General features: G+C 46.6%; 1 long non-coding RNA gene across 2 annotated transcripts; it reads right to left on the minus strand.

Moving 5' to 3' along the window:
• Positions 1–372: 372 nt before the first annotated feature.
• Positions 373–3,124, minus strand: LOC125553134. Of its 2 annotated transcripts, none has more exons than XR_007303918.1 (2): positions 1,403–3,124; positions 373–664 (listed from the first exon to the last, which is right to left on the minus strand). It is a non-coding gene; the product is annotated as an uncharacterized LOC125553134 (long non-coding RNA). The 2 variants fall into 2 exon arrangements; XR_007303919.1 differs by having other exon boundaries at positions 1,354–3,124.
• Positions 3,125–15,177: the final 12,053 nt, after the last annotated feature.

Here is a 15,177-nt window from a genome sequence, read left to right on the forward strand (position 1 = left end):
CAAGGCGGGGCAGGGCGGCGATGGCGGCGACAAATTGCAGGTGCAGCGGGGTGGACATCTCATTTGGTTGCAAGGGAAAGTATCCCAGGGTAGTAATCCCACGAGGGGGATTTTCCATGGCCATGGGGGATCCAAGGGGAGACTCCCCACGTGAGTTTGGAGATGAGGGGGAGGGGAGGGAATCCCGTTCAGAAAATTGTCAGAAAAGTATCAATTTTTTTAGAAAACATTATAATATTCAAAAGCCATGAAAATAACACTGTTTTTTATGAAAATATTATATTAGTTCAAAAGTAACTAATTTTTTTCTCTAATTTCATTGCAAACTTCAGGAATGACAAGGAAAAAACAGAAAAACACGAAACAAGCATAATCAGTGAAAAAAATAAAACACTTCAATCCACATCAAACACGCTGACCATAAGTTATACATGTTCAGTCGTACAAATAACGGCACCGCGAATAAATTAAGCGTGCTAATCATGGTTTAACAGCGGAAATGCTAACTAAGGTAGAAATCCATCAAGAATAATCATTTGGTTCCATTATCAACATGTATCTGTGTAAATCATCCATGCTAAAATGTGTTGCTGCTGGGATAGTCACTACTGAAACTTCCAAGATCAAATTCTTTGAACATTTTCATTGGCTAGCTTTAGGAAACCTGCAAAGCAAAAAACAACAACGTAGTCACTATACAATATAAATTTTAAACTATATATAAGCACATATATTTATTTATATCCATGTTCCCAATGAAATAGATGCAAACATAATAAGCACATGCCTATTTGTGTTCTTATATGTATAATATTGTTCTCTTTAATTCCTAGATGACCACGGCATGAAAGCCATCATTTCGCAAGAAACGAATGTTAGACTGAAACCAGTTTGAAAATAGCCTTCAAAGCTTTTCGATTGTATAAACACTATTCCAATTGTAATATTGTATAATGTTCAGAATAATATGCACCGGACGGCACTGAATGACAAGCTCATCAGAGCTTTTCTCCTCGATATTGTATAATGTTTAAAGGATTACTACTGACCAACTGCTTCGCTTTGTATAATCTCGTCATGAAACTAAATTCACTGAATTTATTCAGAGCCGCAACTGAAAGACGGGCTCAGAGAAAGACATTGGTATATGATAACTAAAGGTATCAGCTAATGAAAAATGAGCTACAACTGAAAAAAATTTCATCCCACAAGCGGTCAGAGTGGACGCCAGAATCGCTCCTGGCGACTAACTACTCTAGCTAAACTCGCTAACAGATTGACTGAAGAAAGACTGAAACTGAAAACTAGACACTAGCTAAAAACGCTGCATGGCAGCGAAACAGAAGCGCCTACCATGGCAGAGAAATATACTAGGTGCAGACTTGAGTTTATTCCAACATACGGCAAGTTCATGGTCGTCTCCATCGGCTGGGGGCTGAACCCGAAAGAGAGATACAACGCCAAGGACGCCGCCAAGTGGGGGATCCTGAACTGAATCGTCAAGGATGGCACTGCCCACATCGTCGACATGTTCAATGCCGCCAGCGCCGACATGGTGGACATAAGGAGCTAAAGCTGTAGAGATGCATTCACACAAAAACACAAGATAATTCCCCAACGAAAAACTGACAAGAGCATGAACTCATTTGTATACACCCTCTGTTTCACAAGATATTCCTCTGCTTATGAGTTAGCATGTGCAAATTCATGAACAAATTGTAAAATGCCCAATGGAAGAAAACACAAAACTGCACCTCTAAATTGGTACTTCAAAATTACATACCTTATGTTTTCTCCTTGGTAGCAATTTTCTCCTTCAATCAGTAAAGGCCATTTTCTAACAGTACATTAGTAATTGATGACTTAACAGCACTGCATTGATAATACTATCAATTGGCTTTGCTGCAATCACATCATAATTCAAAATTCTTTACAAAAAGATAATATCAATTCATTAGTCAAAATATATATAAGCACATATTTTTATTTATATGCATCTTTCGCAAACAAACAGATCTAAACATAATAAGATGATGTTCTCTCTTTGAATAATCCGCGGGAAAACTCAAAATCTTAATAGCACATGGTTTCATCTTTTAATTACTTTACCACTAACATACTTTTTTACAAATAAAGCTTGAAGTTAAGAAAACAATAGATCAACTCAATGGCGTACGCAAAAAGTGTAAAATGGACAGAGATAATGGAGTGAATGTCCCCTTGGGTCCATAGAGTTTAAACCGAAGGCCAATTATCAAGATTACATATGCTCAAACTTTGGTTCCATATCTTGGTACAAAAGGGAAGAACTTGAATGAGAGTGATTTTAAACTGAACAGTTACCATGATACTAATGCTACTTTCATCAACGCAATTGAATTCCAATAACTGGTACGTTTATGCTACACCGTTATTATAAGCAAGACAAGCATACTTCAGGTTATCCTAAAGATTCTAAGTTAAAATTAGGACAAGGCTAGTACAGGCTGAGTAGTCCCCTTCAGATATATTACTAGAACATTGTGTGTAGATTAGCATCACAAGGAGGTAGATGTGGTTGTGCTCACTTGTGAGGTCAGGATAGTTAGGTAGAAACACTACTACAATCTACAAACGATGGATGTTCTTCCGTATTGGTTCTTGTGATACAAAACTCAAACAGGAGAGGAGGCTCTTGGATCTGTACAGACGCTCGTTAGTGCGTGTAGCAGGGAAGGAAAAAATGGCGGGTGGAAGAGGAGGAGGGGATAACCTTGGACGAAGAGGAGCATGATCTCCTGGCCGTCGTCGTCATCGGAAGGTGAAGATCTTGGGGGCGGAGACGAGATCCGGGAAGTAGTAGGATGGCGACCCCGGTCCCGTCGCCCCATCCGGAGGGGCAGAGCGTCGAAGGGAGGAGGGCAGGGGGCGTTGCAGTCGCCGGTCGGAGGAGGCAGGAGCGGTGGACGGAGGAGATCGTAGCGGTGGACGGAGGAGGTCTTCCAGTCGCCGCCGCCAGTCATTCACGAGTGCGAGACAGAACGAGCGAGGGTTTCCTCCCCGACGTCTGCACTCGTGGGAGCCTTTCCCGGGGAAAGGCCAGGGGTACCCCTTTCTCGTGGGCGTCCAAACGCGATCGTGAGAATTCCGGGGTTTATTCTGTCCGTGGTTTGTCGGCCTGGGGAAAAGGCAGGGATCCCGGGGGGATTCGGTGAAACCAAATGAGGCCTCAGTGTCGATCGGGTTCGTTAGGACCAGCTGGGCTGGGCTCCAAGCCTGCTTTCTCATTAGGCCGACACGAATTGACAGCCCACATTGAACTGAAAGTTCCACTTGATCAACTTTTTTTTAGATTAAAAAAAACTTAATCAATTTCTCTGTTTACACTTAATCAATTTTTTAGGGGTTTCACTTATTCAATTACTATGTCATTTTCCTATTTCCTAACCATATTTCCAGTTCCAGAATTGTCTAAAAAAATTCCAGTTTCAGAATGAACATGTCCCCCTAAGAGGAGAATGTTTTGCATCTACAAAATGCCAATTTCATATCTATTTTTCAAAAAGGATTCAACATCGTCTCAAACCACGAAAAAATATTCTCCTCGCAAAAAAAGAAGAAAAAAACAATTTCATACTCCTTTCGTTCACAAATATAAAGTGTTTTGTTTATTTCAATATATGACCTTCATATCGACTGAAATGAGTGAATAGACGCACTAAAACGAGTCTATATACATCTGATTTGATTTACAAAAAAGTTAAAACATCTTATACATGTGAACGAAGGGTATATCAAACAAAACAGTCTTCAGTTCAAATCCCACTACTCTCTCTTCATATCGTCGTCTTCGGTCTGCGGTATTCTTAATGAGGCATGTGCTCCTCTGCTCATCTTTGGATGGTTTAATTAACTGTGAATAGTCTTTCTTGTAACCGCATTAAGTTATGTTTTTTACATAAACAAGGAGGCCCTCCCTGGTTCCATTACTATGAACGAAACCAAATAGTCCATAAAATAGGTCAGTTCAGGAGAGCAGTTCGAAATAAAGGAAATAATACGACAACTAAAGCATGAAAGAAAAACGAAATAGCATGGTTGAGCACAGTCTCCATGTAAGAGGAGAGAACTACTGCAGCCCTAGTTTACGCACGCAAGTGCATTCCAAAAGCCATCTACTCATTTGTAATGTACTCCCTCGGTTCCTAAAGATAAGTCTTTGTAGAGATTTTACCATGGACCACATACGAATGTATATGGATGCATTTTAGAGTATATATTCATTCATTTTGCTCTGTATGTAGTCCATAGTGGAATCTCTACAAAGACTTATATTTAGAAACGGAGGGAGTATATAATGCTAACGATGCACGCTTTTCCTTTAGAGAGACGAGGACACGGATTTTATTCCGAAGTTCATACTCTTTGAGTAGTGCTAATCTTCATTTGAGAGGTGCCGAAGCTAAAGCTCCGGAGCGCCACCAAGTGGCCCGCCTTATTCTCCATTTGAGTTATCCTCAATGGATGAGCCTCAAAACACTCGAGGTTGGCCTTGAAGGCCACCACCACACCTTTATAAACTCCCTGGATCACACCACAATCAAGGGAGCTTCCGAGCCTTGACTCCTACCGCTTAGGAGCTCAAATTTCCAAGAGTAATAAGTGTTGATGATGAACGATTTGGGGAATCACAAATTGGTTTGAGAATTGAGAAGTCAAAGGACCATATCAAACAAGGGAGTAGGAGTAAAAATCTACTTCCTACGCCCAATCACTATATAAATTCCCTCGTGCAAACTTCTATTCCCTTGCCGGCAATGGTGAGCTTGTTGAAGCTTGTTACCTACAAGTTGTAAGGACATCTCCAACGCTACCAGCAAACCGGACACCGTATCCGTCCACGAACAGGGGTACTAGTCCGCAGACACGGCATCGGGAGATGGCCATCCAATGCTATCAGCATACACTTCAAATTAGCTTTAAACAAACCGGACAAATTGCATGCAGAATGGATGATTTCATTCAAACCGGATGTAAACATTAACATTTTGGGCTTATTTTAACTAAAATACCTTGCTATGGTAAAAGTATTCTACGGCCAGCAGTGGCAGATCTCTACTCTGACGACATGTCTTCCCTATGTCCGGCAGCCCACTCATCAGACAACCGGGAGCCATGGAGAGATATACTTCAGTGCGAGGGAAAAAATAGCCACCCTCCGCCTCCGCGAAGCATGGACCAGGGTTGGTTTTTGGGCGGGGGAAGACGGCCGCCATTGTTTACGCCCCCACTCACCGGGAAAGGCACCAGCCGTGTAACCCGGTGACGCAGTGGCCTTTTGTGGGACCTGAGCGGTGGCGACCTCCCATGATCTCCTATTCCTCGCTGTCTGCGGTGGCCGCAGACGTGTCGGCCTCCACCGACATGGATTATTTCCCCACCTGCCTGACGTGTTGCCGCCATTGCTGGCGGTGAATTTGCCGGGACTTGATGTTATCCATCCTGGATGGCCGAGGAGGGTGTGGCGATGGCGATGGTGGTGGCACCTGATATGGAGGGTTTGCAGGCAAGCCAACCTGAATCGGGCTGGCTAGCCAGGCAACCCAGGCATCTGCAATGTCGGAGAACTCCTTCTTATGTTTGCCGAAGGCCAAGGCATATGTTGTACAAGGAGGATAGGAGAGCGGAGGTGAGGTGTGGTTCTTTCCCAACGCTTGGACACGTTTATATAGCAGGCGGACGCAAGGAGCCAGCAGGAGAGGTGTTTAATGCCGGCCGACATAGGAAAGGACGTGTGGCGTTCGAGGCGTCAGAGTAGGTTCCTCGAGACACGTGTCGGTTTAATGGAGGTAGGCAAGATGTCGTTATGCGGAGAGAAGGCATGCACAATGGGCGAGTAGCGGGTGTCGCTCTCTGCCGGCGAGCCGCTTCATTGCCATCTCAAGTGAGCGGTAGAGTTCGCTCTAGGTCGGCATGAATGCGGGAAACTGGCTTTGGGCGAGAAAGCGTGCGGGCGTGGAAGAGGAGTTTTTGGTGGGACTGGTTAGTCAGACACGGATGTGGCAGCGGTCCAACGTTTGCAAAAACCCCAGTTTGTGTCCGGTTTGCGAGAAAAAGTGCGTCCAGGCTACCGAACATGATTGGACCATGCGATTCGGACGATGGATACATGCGGTTTGAAGGTCGACGTTGGAGATGCCCTTGTGGCAAATATTGAACCTGCAATATTCGTTGTTGTGTTGTATTGATCTAACCCTTATATGAGGTATATATAGAATATAACATGAGGGAGAGAGACTTGGAGTAGAGGGCAAGCCGTAAACAATTTAATCGTATTCTATCTCTAACTCCTAATATCTAACTTAAACATAATTATACTTCTAACATTCCCCCTCAGTCGTAGCGGGAGTGAAGCGTATGATTGCGACTGAATTTGAAGTCCTGCGCTTTTGTCATCTTCTCCGCTACATCATCATCAACTGCGTCTTTGATGGGTCGACACTTAATGCGGTGACTGCATCACTTCACCCGTGGATGTAATAGTAAAGCACGGCGGGAGATGGGGGTGAGATCGGTGGGCGAGGGCTCGTGGTTTTTGGTGGAAACGGGGGTGCGGACCCGGCCCGACCCGACCGACTCGGGACTGAGTATATAGCACACGGTTTGGTTGGTGCCGACGACCGCGCCGCGCGCCTGATATTTTGGTTTTGTCCTCTTGCTCCGGGCTGGGAAATTGGGGTGGGTTTGGCCTCGAGTGAGGACACGGTTTGGGTTCGGGTTTGGATGGGCATGGCATGCGTGCCACCATTTTCTTTTGAAGCAACCACATATGTCATTAGATGATCTGTTCACAAAGATTACACATATGGTTGTCATAAGAGACAAACATACTTGTCAAGCAATTTTGCACAAAGCATTTCGCAAGAAGTAATATTACTGTTCCACCTTTGCAGAAACTTATGCCTCGCCGGAACATAGTCCATAAACGTCCTCCGCCGTCACCATGGCAACGTCGGAAAAAGAGAACAACCGCCATACCGAGATTTGGGAGAGCACCATCACATACAAAGATGTTTTTCGAGCTGATGAACCAGGTCGCCGCAAGCGACGAGACCGAGACTTTGTGGCACGTCGGCCGGGGATCTTCCCCGTGGTCACCAGATCTCGACGCCGTTAATTTCATCCGATGTAGTCGAAGAAGAGGAACGTCGCCGCCTACCGTCATCCGCACACCCAACTGCAAGACAGCAAACACAACTACAACAGTCGACACGACCGTCACCCGCGAGAGTGTCAACGGCCAACCACCAGACACGAATCTCGCCGGATCCATAGATCGACGAGACGACATGGCCACCTGCCCCCCGACACCACTGGTTGAAGCGACGATGAGATGAAGGAAAAGCAGAGGCAAATTATTCCAACGCGACGCCGTCTTCTCCATAGAAGCAGAGGCAAATTATTCCAACGCGACGCCGTCTTCTCCATAGAAGCAGCGCCCCTAGAAAGCACTAGGCCAAACCTAACTAAAGCTGGAGCAGAAGCACCAGGGTCCCCACCCCCTCCTGTCGCCGACGGCCGTGGAACCACGTACGTCGCGACGAGGGGAGCCTTTGCTCTCGTTGCTTCACAGCTAGCAAAGTTGAATAGTTGATGGGGGCATCAGTCCAGTAATTACGTCACCAGAGTAGAGTAGAGTAGAGTCTGGTTTGCTGACGAAACTGCTCCTCTGCTCCGCGAGCTCATTTTAGTTTGGGATGAACAGTACAAGCTAGGAAAAAAATCTCGAACAAATGGATCATCGACGATTGTTTGGGAATTTACATAATGAAACAACATACGCAGAAGTGCTGGCAAAAAATATCAGCATCGATTTAAAAAAAACATGGACCATCGATCTTTTTCATGATTTTGTGCTTTTCATAATGCAGATCGACACGGAAAACAAGTGCAAGGAGGTGGTGCCGCCAATGGAGCATGACAAGGGCATGGATGTGGTGCCACCCCTGGAGGTGGTGCCACAGACGCTCGTCCAGGTGTCGCCCACGGACGGCGACGTGATGCCGGAGGAGCCCCCCAGCGGCAAGCGTCGGAACTACAACCACTACCATGAGGAGGGTGGGCCAACTCACTAATGCAAGGTGATTATGACCCCGAAGCTTGAGGCCATACCAATGCCCCTAGACTTTACGAAGCACTTCCCGGCCATGCCGACGGAGTTCAAGATCAAGACAAACACCGGTTGCTCATGGAGGGTCACTATCCGGCTGATTAATGGCAGGGTCACCCTCGATCAGGGTTGGGCCACTTTCGCCGTCGTTCATCAGATCAAGATCGGGTACATGGTGACCTTCAAGTTGCTGACTCCCAACACGCTCAAGGTCGTGTCTTCAATGACGACGGCCGCCGCGCTCACCCCGGATCCGCGCAGTAGAAGGCCGCCGCGCTCATCCCGGCCATATCCACGCCTGCACGCACCAGCGCGCCCAGCCACCCCTCGTCGCCGCGGGCACGCGGCCCTCTGCACCTCCATGGGCCACGACCGCCACCCCACTTCTCCGCTGACCCCGCCGCCGCACACACAACCGGGACCTCGAGATCCGCTCGAACCTCGTCGCCAAACGGCTCCACCGCCGCCGACGCCGCTCGGGCTTTGCCCGACGACGCCCTTTGGCGGCGGTGAGGGGAGAGGGGGAGAAGGAGGGCCCTAGGCGGCCGGAGTTTGGGCACCCCCGTGCGGCCCGTGGAGCCGCACGGGAGCTAGAGGTGACAGTACCACCCAATATCTACAGATCGGTCTGCGTCTGATATTTTCGTTTGGCCTGGAGTGAGCACATGGTTTGGGTGGCGATGGCATGCGTGCCACCTGCGGATGGCCGTGGAACCACCTATACGTCGCGACGAAGGGAGCCTCTGCTTGCGAGGCTTGCCTCGTAGCTGGCAGCCAAATTTCATGTTTTGATCCTTTTGTGAAACAAAATCGAGATCTGACCCCAGTTTGAAAACATTTCGGGATTTGACCCTTTTGCCTACCGCCAGGAGGCCCGGCGGTAGGATCATATAGCCTACCGCCTAGAGCTGCGGCGGTAGGAAACTTTTCCACGTCAGCAACGATAACGGCCGCCGTGCCCCCTCCGTCACACCCTACCGCCGCCCCACCCGGCGGTAGGTTGTCTGAACCTACCGCCGGAGACTCCGGCGGTAGGGTGTGGGCATATATAAACCGCGGGCCGGCCACCCCCACCCCTTCTCCCCCACCCAGCCGCCCCCCACCACGAAGAACAGAGCACCTGCTCAAAGTCGCCCCCTCTCTCTTCCCCTCCACTCTCCCCCTCCAATCTTCTTCGTTTCTTGATGGATTTTGCAGATCGAGATGGCCCCGAAGAAAGAAAAGTAAGCTCTTTCAATCCCTCCAACAAGTTTTAATCAAACACTTTTCGATTCGTCGCATTATTCGTTTGAAATCACTCCTGTTTGAAATTTTTTTTAACCCTAGGATTGATTTAGGTTGATTCTAGATGTTATATTGTGTTAGATTTGAACTATATGATGGATGATGCATGTTTCTATGCTATGGTTGTGTTAAGATGAACCCTAGTTCATAATTGATTTGAATGGTTTTTTTATATGATGGATGATGCATGTTCCTATGCTATGATGCAAGTATTGGATGCTATGATGCAAGTATTGGATGATGCAAATATTGGAGATGAATATTTGATATATTTGTTATATGTAGTATATGAATCCTCAAGATGAACCCTAGTTCATTTTTTTAACAAAAAATGAGATTATGCATGTTGGATGTTGTTGGAGAAATATGTGTTATGATGCATTGAAACCATGGTGATTGCATCTTCATAAAAGTATTTTATTTAGCTTTTGATATATGTATTGTATTTATTTCATAATAATCTTGATATATGATTATTTAAAGATTGAATTCATAGGTTCAATTTTTGTTATGCATCGATGTGTTTCGTAGTTAATGTTGAACTCTAGTTCATGTTGTAAAATCTTTTGATGTGCTTATGCAATTCTTTTAGCAGGCCACCTCTTGCGGACGACATCGGCACAAAGTACACAATGCTTGACCCTAGGTTCGACAAGCGTCACCGTGCCCGTTTCATTGAGAATGGACTGGTAATTAGCATTTTAAACCAAATCTTTCGAATTGATGAAAACAAGTTGCTAACTATTATGTCCATGCTAATTATGCTTTGGTTATTGATTTTCACAGATGCTGCCGCCACTGCGGATGAGGGCTCACAAGACTACGGTTAAGATGGAGTACGATGATTGGTACGCACCGTTCTTTAGGAGAGCCCGACTATTGGGTTTCGTCCTGCAGTTCAAGCGTAAGCCGCCGACTCTCGTTCACTCAGCTCTCACGGCTTTGATCGACCGGTGCGTAGCCGGCTTGTGGGCCTGCTTGGGTGCGCTACAAACACCGAGGATGTTTTTCCTTCTGCACCGATGCGTAGCCTCGCTTCATCGGGCCATGCACCCTCGTCGTCAAGGGCGGGTCAAGATGACGAGGAGGAGAACGACGACGATGATGATGATGCAGAGGAAGAGGAAGAAGAGGGCGCAGAAGAAGAGGGCGCAGGAGAAGAACATGATGACGAAGAGGAAGAGCACGATGAGGATGAGGAGGAGGAGGAGGAGTACGATGATGACGATGGACCTCCACCAACTCAGCCAACCCAGCGTGAGTAGAGGAATGTGCCGAAGAAGGAATGGAAGAGTCCATCCCCATTTCAAAAAGCACGTCCTGCAGCCCGCAAGAAGACGGCGGCCGAGAAGCGATCCAAGGATAACGAGGACAGAACGTCGAAGAGGGGAAGGAAGGACTGAAGTTGCTGCCGTGTCGTTGAACTAAAAACTTGCATATTTGCTTCGTGAACCATATGAATTTTCTCGTGAAACTGTTTCGTTAATTTGCTATGTACCGAACCTACCTTATTTATAGATTTGTGGTGTATCGAACCTACCTTATTTATAGATTTGTGGTGTGTGCATCATATATCATACATTGTGTGCTTTATATGTCATACATATGCTGCTTAAATGTTGTATGCCAAAAATTGAAGACAAAAGAAGTTAGAAGGTGCAAAAAATGCACACAAAGGCACCCTACCGCCATACCAAACGGCGGTAGCAGACCACAAGTCCACAACCTACCACCATCCTGCCCGGCGGTAGGATGCCTCCCCCCACGCCAATCTTCTTTGACCAAAAAATCGAGCAACGCAGCGGTAGGGCTGCGCAGCCTACCCCCAGGGCGCTTGGCGGTAGCACCCTACCGCCCAGGACCTCGGCGATAGCCTGCGCAACCCTACCGCTGCGTTGCTCGATTTTTTGGTCAAAGAAGATTGGCGTGGGGGGGGGAGGCATCCTACCGCCGGGCAGGATGGCGGTAGGTTGTGGTCTGCTACTGCCGTGCCCTTTGGCGGTAAGGTTTGGGCATTTATAAAGCCAGCCGCCCGCCCACCCCACCACAACCCCTAATCCCCACCCACCCAGCCGCCTTCTTCTTCCTCTCGCCCATTTTCGCATCTCCTCCACTTCCCCACTCCGATCTTCTTCGTTGATTCACAGATTTTGCGTATCGAGATGGCTACGGAAAGAGGAAGGTAAGCTCCTCCAATCCCCCAATTACTTTGAGTCAATCAATCCGCTTTCTTATAGCTATATGAGGAACCCTATCTAGTTGATATGATGAACCCTAAACCTAGATGATTGCAATGTGATGAACCTAGTTGATGAACCCTACATTTAGTCTTTCTTATAGCAATACGAGGAACCCTATCTAGTTGATATGATGAAACCTAGAACCTAGATGAACCCTAGAACCTAGATGAATCCTAGAACCTAGATGAACCCTAGAACCTAGATGAACCCTAGGTTTAGTCTTTCTTATAGCCATATGTGATGATTTATTGTGTGAATATTGTAGATATTTGTTTTGCTTGCATTGGAACAAATATTCATGTTTAATTAACTTTATCCAATCAATGCTTATATAAGGAACATGGCGCCACCACCACCACTTGATGAGGACTATGAAGATGAAGACCCACTTGAGGAAGCCATCTGTGCTCAAAGAGTGAGGCTGAGCGAACAGGAGGTGTGCAACCTATGGGACAACTTTCTGCCACGTGCTGAGTTGATCGGGGCGCCATTCGTGACCTGTCTGACAACTACCATGATCGATCGACATGAGATGGTATGTTATTAGTGTAGAATCCAAGGAATTGTTAATAGTTTAGATAATCCATAATTATTATTTGATATGTTTTTCTTATTCAGAAATTGCCAAAGAGCCTATCTGAGTGTTGTGGAATCGAGGCTGATGAAGAAGGCTATGCCGGAATACGCCTTACCACAAGGGGCCCCGTCACTACTTGTGCGTACGGCGTGGACACGGACGGCCGCACAAATTTAAGCACAGATGGGTGGAAGAGCTTCCTCGTTGACAAGAATCTTCATGTTGGACAGGCCATCCTTATTACTATCAGGAAGACCAACCGTCAAGGCTTGAAGATGATGATCGTCATCGATATCATCTAAACTATATATGCGTGTGGCTGCTGATGATCGTCATGTTTGATTGCTACCTATGGATGAAACCTTTTATGTGGTCGATGACCGTTGAACTTGTTAAACTTCTTATGTTACCTCCGTACTATGTTATGTTATTTGGTTAAACTATGTTATGTGATCAAACTATGTTATTTGGTACTTGTTTCTTAGTCCATAATGGCAAAACTTTTTGGATGTGATCAAACTATGTTACCCTGTTCAAGAATTCGTCCGATTAACCAGTTAACTTGCCGATTAATCCCTACTCGTAGGGTCACTGAGTAGCTGATAAACTGATAAATTGTCCAATTAATTGATTAAATGGCCGATTAACTTGCCGATTATCCTATTAATCCCCTACTCGCCAGCCAACCGAGCAGCTACCAGTTAACGATTTCCTCAACAATGCTATGTTATGTCTACAAAATTGTGTTTATTGTTTCTTATGTTATGTTTCTTATGTTATGTCTTATGGAAAAAAATTGAAGACAAAATCAAAGTAGTTAAGTTTATGATAAACCTACCGCCAGGGAACTCGGCGGTAGGTTTGTGTGGGCTACCGCCATGGACGTTGGCGGTAGGTACGTAAGTAGCCGTTAACGGATTGACGGCCGTCAGGCACACCTACCGCCGAAACTTGCGACGGTAGGTTGTGCAACCCTACCGCCTGAGGGTCTGGCGGTAGCAAAAGGGTCAGATCTCGAAATCTTTTCAGACTGGGGTCAGATCTCGATTTTGTTTCACAAGAGGGTCAAAACACGAAATTTGGCCGCAGCTGGCAAAGTTGATGGGGGCATCATTCCAATCATTACGTCACCAGAAAGTGCTCCTCTGCTCCCCGAGCTGATTTCAGTTTGGGATGAACAGTACAAGCCAAACTCCGAACAAATTTTTTGAGTGTTTGGGAATTTTCATCATGAAACAACATACGTATGATGGGTTCACGAACATATTATCGATTTTTTTGACAAACATGTAGCATCGATTTTTTTCACGATTTCCACGAATATAATTTCGTGATAAATTTTTGCAAGCACACAAACCAGTTGTGAAAGTTTGCCACATTTTTTTTTCTGTTTTTATTTGTTTTACTATTTTTCTTGATTTTACTGTTCATCCAAGAGAATTTGAGCTTGGGACCGGATGGTCTACATCCCGTTCTTGAAGACATCTCTTTCCGTCTCTCGAGGTCACTGATGGGTGATCGAACCACAGAACGATAAGCATTTTCCTCGTGAAGAAAATTCGCAATCGTTGTGAGTCAGGAAAAAAGAGTTTCTTTCCCCTACGCCAAGGCTAGGGTTTGCTTCCTCGCTGGCGATCCCATCGCCTGAGAGTCTGCCTACCGCTCGACGAACCTCCCCCGTAGGGTTCGCTTGCTCTCGTCCTACGCCTCTCATCTTGGTGGGTCGGGCGTGACGTCTTTCCAAGGGATGATGGATCCGGCGGCCGCTGCTCTGTCCGGAACCAGTAGTGGCGGCGGCGCCGCCAAGGCTTCAGATCTTGGTGATTTCATGGAACAACACCACCTGGAAGATGCAGATTTTGATGATTTGGTGATTGAAGAGGATGATCTGGCGGTTAATGAAGGGGTACACTGGCTAGCCCTAGCTAGGGTTCATACGACAAAAACCTTTAGCCCAACGTCTTTCTATAAGGATATGCGTGCTGCTTGGAACACGGCGAAGCCTGTGAGGTTCAGACCCGTCGGACCAAACGTCTTCGTAGTGCATGCAGAGTGCCTTGGCGATTGGGAACGCATGGTGGATCAAGGGCCATGGCTCTTCAGGAATATGGTGGTGCTTATGGCACCGTATGATGGGTTCACGAAAGTGGAGGAGGTGCCGGTGCGGTTTATGCCGATTTGGCTCCAAATTCACAAGCTACCTGAGGGTTTTTGTAAGAAGAATATAGTGGAATTTTTGTTAAGGAACTCCGGTGATATCCTGGAGATGAGGCTGAACGGGAACACACGGGGCGATTATGTGAGGGTTAGGGTTCGACATGATATCCAAAAACCCCTCACAAAGTATGTTAGCATTGTCAGAGGAAAGGAGAGGCAAGTGTTCTTAGTTCGTTGTGAAAAATTAGCTCGTTTCTGCAGTGTCTGTGGTCTAATTGGGCATGATTTTAAGGAGTGTGGCTCCGGGGTTCATGAGGAGAAAAAGAAGAAGTTTTGTCCCTGGCTTTATGCCGGTGGGCCGAACAAAGTCAGGCGGGATGAGTTTGGTCATAGCTCTGATCAGAAGCAGTTTCAGCGTTCGTCAATGAAGGAAAAGGAAGTGGCCAAGACTATGGACCCAGATTTAGCTGACACGGCGTCCAGTCCTTCGAAGCTTGCAGCCAGTAGCATGCAGGTGGATCCAGCGGCTCGGAAAAGGTTGGCCATGGAGCTGGAAGTTGGGGAGGAACAAAACAAGACCAACCTGGGTACACTGGCGCTGACTCAGGGCCTGGGGGAAGATGGAGGAGAGCAGTCTTCTCCAACTAACAGTTCAAACAGCAAGAGAGCAAAGGTTACCTCACCGGAAGTGTCTGAAGAGAAATCGGCGGCCTCCTTCGAGGAGAACCGCCGGGTCCAATGAGTACCCTAGTTTGGAACTGCCGGGGGGG

This window comes from Triticum urartu, chromosome 4 (assembly GCF_003073215.2).
Source record: "Triticum urartu cultivar G1812 chromosome 4, Tu2.1, whole genome shotgun sequence".
NCBI lineage: Eukaryota > Viridiplantae > Streptophyta > Magnoliopsida > Poales > Poaceae > Triticum > Triticum urartu.